Below are 6715 nucleotides of genomic sequence, written 5' to 3'. Positions count from 1 at the left end.
AAAAAAAAAAAAAAAAAAAAAAAAAAAAAAAAAAAAAAAATTGGTAAATTTATTGCACATGTAAACAAGGTAAAATAAAATTGACAACATTGAAAATATTTAGAATAATATGCAAGACAAAATTTACCTTAGCTAATAAAAAACCTCTGTATACTGACAAGATTTTAAAAAAATACAATAAAATTGGGCAAATATAAAACAGTTACTTATAGAAAAATAAGTGCGAATATCTAAAAACATTATAAGGTATGCTCAAGCTTATTAGTACTCAAGGAATACAAAATAAAGTAACAATACTATAGCAATTTTAATGGGTTAGTTTGATAAGCATTGAAGTGATCATTTAATATGTTCTGGGAGTGTGAATTGTCACAATTTATATTTAGAAAAAAAAATCTGGGAATTGTTACTAATGTTAATTTTATTCCAACTTATTAAATCTATTCAGAAGAAACAAAATATCAATGTATTCTGCTAAATGTACAAGGATGATCATGGAAGCATTCTTTTATAGTGACAACAAACAAACCACGCCAGCAAGCGAAAAGTTCACCAACCAGTAAATGATGGGATAAAGCACATTTCATTTAGAACTGTGGAATCGTATGGGAAAATGAAGTCAACCAGTCTGTATGGATGCAGCAGGCTTGTGCGGTCGGTTGCTACGTAAAACAGTTGCAAAGCATTATACATACTGTCACCCTGTTTCTGTCAAAAAGAGATTAGAAAAAGAATAGGGTAACATATAAAAGAATTAATAATGAGATAACATGACTTAATGTTAATAGACTTTTTTACTTTTCCCTGGATACTATTATATTATAAATAAACGATTTAAGAAAAAGTTAAAAATAACATTCCAACGATTATAGGTAGAGTTTATTCCTGTAGATAACCCTTCTTTTTTTTTTTTTTTTTTTTTTTTTTTTTTTTTTTTTTTGAGACGGAGTCTGGCTCTGTCACCCAGGCCGGAGTGCGGTGGCCGGATCTCAGCTCACTGCAAGCTCCGCCTCCCGGGTTTACGCCATTCTCCTGCCTCAGCCTCCCCAGTAGCTGGGACTACAGGCGCCGCCACCACGCCTGGCTAGTTTTTTGTATTCTTTAGTAGAGACGGGGTTTCACCGTATTAGCCAGGATGGTCTCGATCTCCTGACCTTGTGATCCGCCCGTCTCGGCCTCCCAAAGTGCTGGGATTACAGGCTTGAGCCACTGGGCCCGGCCATCCTTCTACACATAAAAGTATAGACTACTTGGCTGCAGCCACGGAATTAAATCCCTTGCTGGAAGCCTTGACCTGTGCAGATGGGCACGGAGACAGCCAAGAGCTCGCAGGGGAGGGAAGGGCATTGGGATTGCAGCAAACGCTCAAAATTCAGCACCTTTCACGGTCTGCGGTCGATGTTGATACAGCAATGGGCAGACGCCTCATTCAATTATCGAGAGTTTTTGTTGTTGTTGTTGTTGTTTGTTTGTTTTGAGATGGAGTCTCGCTCTGTCACCCAGGCTGGAGTGCAGTGGTATGATCTTGACTCACTGCAACCTCCACCTCCTGGGCTCAAGCGATTCGCCTGCCTCAGCCTCCTGAGTAGCTAGGACTACAGGCATGCGCTACCATGCCCTGCTAATAATTATTGAGAGTTTTAAAAGAAGCTCTGAAATTATGGACAGAGGGGATGGACTGTGCCTGGGGCAGACAGGGTAGGAGTAAGTGAGGGCGACTTTCCTTGCCCTTCAGATTCCCTCTCTTGTGCTTAAATGGTTAATGTGCACGTCCAGTCTCACGTGAAAAGGTAGAAAATCTCACTAGCAGGGTACTCATTAGATAGATTGTCTTACATTGGTAACACGGAATGCACTAAGGGCATTAAAACATAAGCAAGGAAAATTCTGTATCTATTGAGATAGCTAGCCACAAATATTGTTAATGAAAAAAATTAATTTTTGGAAAATGCAGACACTGTGGCTCTCTGGGGGGCGAAACATGACACTTCTACTTATGTATGCTCATACTTTTTATGTACATGGAGTACATATGTTTAAATTTTTACACTTTTATACTGAAGGCATTTTGAACAACAAAATCTTTTTATTCAGTAATAAATTCATATATACACACTTACACATAGATTTATATATGTGAGAGTTAACGAGATGTGTATGTGTGGGTGCATATGTATCGCAGTATCCGTAAGAAACAAATGTGAAGGGACCACACCCACTCTTGCTGAGTTTGTTCCCTATCATCTGGGAGAAACCACACAAAACACGGAGAATACCCAGTGTGGAGGCTGGGAGACCCGAGAGGAAGTTTGTTGCCCCCCTTCACCTGTGTGTTTGGAGTCAGTCCAGCCAACCTCAGTGTTACCAGTAAAGCAGAAACAATGCCTTGTAGAGAAGCTTTGTAGCACATGGCAGAAATCAAGGGGAGTGCAGATAATTTTAACATTCTAGATGACTGCTCTCCTCACTCAGCGTGCCATTAAAAATCACACTTTTAGATATGGCTACATAAAATTCCTTAAGTAATCTTTCCATACATTAGTTTACAATCAGAGCACATTCCCCAATTCGGCTTAAGCAAAATGAATTTGCATTTTTACTGATATGTTTAAAACTAGGTTTTATCATAAAATGTTCCCAATTAAACAGTTTGGGATTAAATTTATACTTTTTTGATGAGGTAACCATTTTTTAATCAAAAAGCTTAAGTCAGGGGTTTTGAAATCCATGTAGAGCTTCTATTGATAAGAACATCATATTTCATTTATATTACCTAGACTTTTTAACCTTTTGGTTACTGTTGTGATGATTTTTCTTATGCTTGCAGAATATGCTTTCATGTAAATCCGTCCACATCATCAGGATGGGTATGACCTTGACAAAGAAGGATTGAAGGTCTCTGTCTTCTCCTTCCTGGGAAGAGCTCTGTTTTTTGAACTGAGGTGACTTCGCTTCCTAAGTCAGCTGCCTACCCCAGCACGGACGAAGAAGCCTTGTACACTGTAGTGGGAATGTGAATCTGCAGCTGCGGAGGAAAATGGCACAGTAGCTCCTCGAAAAACTCAACATGGAACCACTGTAGGATCCAGCAAAACCACTCCTGGGTTAATGTCCCAAGGAAACGAAATCAGTACATCAAAGAGACAAGTGGATTTCCATGTTCACTGCAGCACTGCTCACAATAACCACGGCACGGTCACTGCAGCACTGCTCACAATAGACACGGCACGGTCACTGCAGCACTGCTCACAATAGACACGGCACGGTCACTGCAGCACTGCTCACAATAGACACGGCACGGTCACTGCAGCACTGCTCACAATAGACACGGCACGGTCACTGCAGCACTGCTCACAATAGACACGGCACGGTCACTGCAGCACTGCTCACAATAGACACGGCACGGTCACTGCAGCACTGCTCACAATAGACACGGCACGGTCACTGCAGCACTGCTCACAATAGACACGGCACGGTCACTGCAGCACTGCTCACAATAGACACGGCACGGTCACTGCAGCACTGCTCACAATAGACACGGCACGGTCACTGCAGCACTGCTCACAATAGACACGGCACGGTCACTGCAGCACTGCTCACAATAGACACGGCACGGTCACTGCAGCACTGCTCACAATAGACACGGCACGGTCACTGCAGCACTGCTCACAATAGACACGGCACGGTCACTGCAGCACTGCTCACAATAGACACGGCACGGTCACTGCAGCACTGCTCACAATAGACACGGCACGGTCACTGCAGCACTGCTCACAATAGACACGGCACGGTCACTGCAGCACTGCTCACAATAGACACGGCACGGTCACTGCAGCACTGCTCACAATAGACACGGCACGGTCACTGCAGCACTGCTCACAATAGACACGGCACGGTCACTGCAGCACTGCTCACAATAGACACGGCACGGTCACTGCAGCACTGCTCACAATAGACACGGCACGGTCACTGCAGCACTGCTCACAATAGACACGGCACGGTCACTGCAGCACTGCTCACAATAGACACGGCACGGTCACTGCAGCACTGCTCACAATAGACACGGCACGGTCACTGCAGCACTGCTCACAATAGACACGGCACGGTCACTGCAGCACTGCTCACAATAGACACGGCACGGTCACTGCAGCACTGCTCACAATAACCACGGCACGGTCACTGCAGCACTGCTCACAATAGTTCACTGCCGCACTGAAGGGGTGGCCTGCCCCTCCACACCTGTGGGCGTTTCTCATCGTGGGGAACGAGAGACTTGAGAAAAGAAAGAGACACAGAGACAAAGTATAGAGAAAGAAAAGTGGGCCCAGGGGACCGGCGCTCAGCATACGGAGGACCCACAGCGGCACCCGTCTCTGAGTTCCCCTCAGTATTTATTGATCATTATCTTCACCATCTCGGAAAAGGGGAAGTGGCAGGACAATAGGTTCATAGCAGGGAGAAGGTCAGCAAGAAAACATATGAATAAAGATCTCTGTGACATGAATAAGTTTAAGGAAAAGTGCTGTGCTTCGATGTGCATATTTGCACACATCTCCATAAACATTTTCAGTACATAAAGAGCAGCATTGCTGCTAGCACGTCCCACCTCCAGCCCTAAGGCGGTTTTCTCCTATCTCAGTAAATAGAACACACAATTGGGTTTTACACCAAGACATTCCATTGCCCAGGGACGGGCAGCAGACTGATGCCTTTCTCTATCTCAACTGCCAAGAGGCCTTCTTTCCTCTTTTACTAATCCTCCTCAGCACAGACCCTTCACGGGTGTCGGGCTAGGGGATGATCAAGTCTTTCCCTTCCCACCAGGCCGTATTTCAGACTATCACATGGGGAGAAACCTTGGACAATACTCAGCTTTCCTAGGCAGAGGTCCCTGTGGCTTGGCTTTTGGCTTTCCGCAGTGTTTGTGTCCCTGGGTACTTGAGATTAGAGAATGGTGATGACTTTTAACAAGCACACTGCCTTCAGGCACTTGTTTAACAAAGCACATGCTGCACAGCCCTGAATCCATGAAACCTTGAGTAAACACAGCGTCTGTCTCTGCAAGCACAGGTTGGGGGTAGGGTCACAGATTAACAGCAGAAGAATTTTCCTTAGTACAGAGCAAAATGGAGTCTCTTAGTCTACTTCTTTCTACACAGACACAGTAACAGTCTGATCTCTCTTTTCCCCACACCGCACTGCTCACAATAACCACAGCACATTCACTGCAGCACTGCTCACAATAGATACAGCATGTTCACTGCAGCTTACTGACAGTAACCACCGCATGATCACTGCGGCACTGTTCACAACAGCCTGACGTGCTCACTGCCACACTGCTCACAATAGACACAACGTGTTCACTGCTGCACTGCTCACAACCAAGGCACAGAATGAAACTGATTGTCCACAAGAGGTGAATGGATAAAGTTTGATGTGTATACACACACACACACACACACACACATAATATTATCCAGCCTTAAGAAAGAAGAACATTCTTATTTAAAAAGAAGGAAGCATGTGACATGGGTGAGCCTGGAGGAGGCTGCTCCGTGAGGTAAGCCAGACAAAGAGAGACACACTCTGTGTGATCTGCCTTCCATGTGGAATCTAAAAAAGCCAAACTCAGAGAAGCAGAGATTAGAAGGCTGGTGACCAGGGACTGGGAGGGGAGGTGTGCTGAGATGTTGGTCAGCGTGCACCAGCTTTCCATTGTAAGTGGAATAAGGGCTAGGGTGGTGATGGATGTGTTGGTCAATTTTATCGTGGTAATCAGTGCAAAATGTATCATAATCACCTCACCATATTGTACACCTTGAATGTATTCAACCTTTTTTTTTTTCTTTTTTGACAAGGCCTAATAGTCATTAACAGGCAAAACTCTAAACAGTCTTACTGGATATGTGAACCTTCTTGAAATAAAATAAAGTCTGAAGTGTGGATATGACTTGTTCAATGAGGCTGTGCATCATTAGACACTCCTCATTTATTTATATATAATAGTAATTAAAATGTTAGTGATAGAATAAAGATTATCTGCCATCTTAATTGAAAGTCCATCGTGTAGAACTCCCTTATAATGATGACTGAGCCAGGGTTCAATCACACGGAAACTGCCAAGTGCCCTAGGACTGATCATCACGGCTCTTTGATCAAATTGTGTGGATTTCATCAAAGCTACTTATTTTTAGTGTAACCTAGAAAGTCCTATAAAAGCCTTCAGCCTTTTATCCACATATTTATGGACCGCGGCCTTTGAAAATATCAGGAAATGCACAGAGTGGAAAGCATTCCGAGTGCAAAGCTGCCATGATTTGACACTTTCCTAAACTCAGTGTGATGTTCTGCAACTAAAGACCTAAAAAGGCCTCTTTCCATATACCAAGAAAACAGACAGGGTGTTTCATTTCGTTTTGCCAGCTACCCTGTTGAAACATTATTTTAATGTTAAAATGCATATATAATATTGAGATGGGCTTTTGTTGAGCACTAGCTGTACTTTTAAATCATCAGTGACAGGAATTCACATTTCTACGGCACTAGGGGAAGCTCAGAGAGCAGGTTTGAGAAATACAAACATCGATATGCAAGAAAACGGGCCGTGGCACTCAGGCTTCACCGCGAGCCTGATTACAAACGGGTTTCCCTCCCATGATTCTGATGTGTTCTGTTTCCATTCACACACATTAGCAAAAAAAAAAAAAAAAAAAAA

The sequence above is a fragment of the Rhinopithecus bieti genome, unplaced genomic scaffold (genome assembly GCF_001698545.2).
Source record: "Rhinopithecus bieti isolate Rb0 unplaced genomic scaffold, ASM169854v2 scaffold_63361, whole genome shotgun sequence".
NCBI classification, from domain to species: domain Eukaryota; kingdom Metazoa; phylum Chordata; class Mammalia; order Primates; family Cercopithecidae; genus Rhinopithecus; species Rhinopithecus bieti.
Note: the sequence above shows the minus strand (reverse complement) of the source record.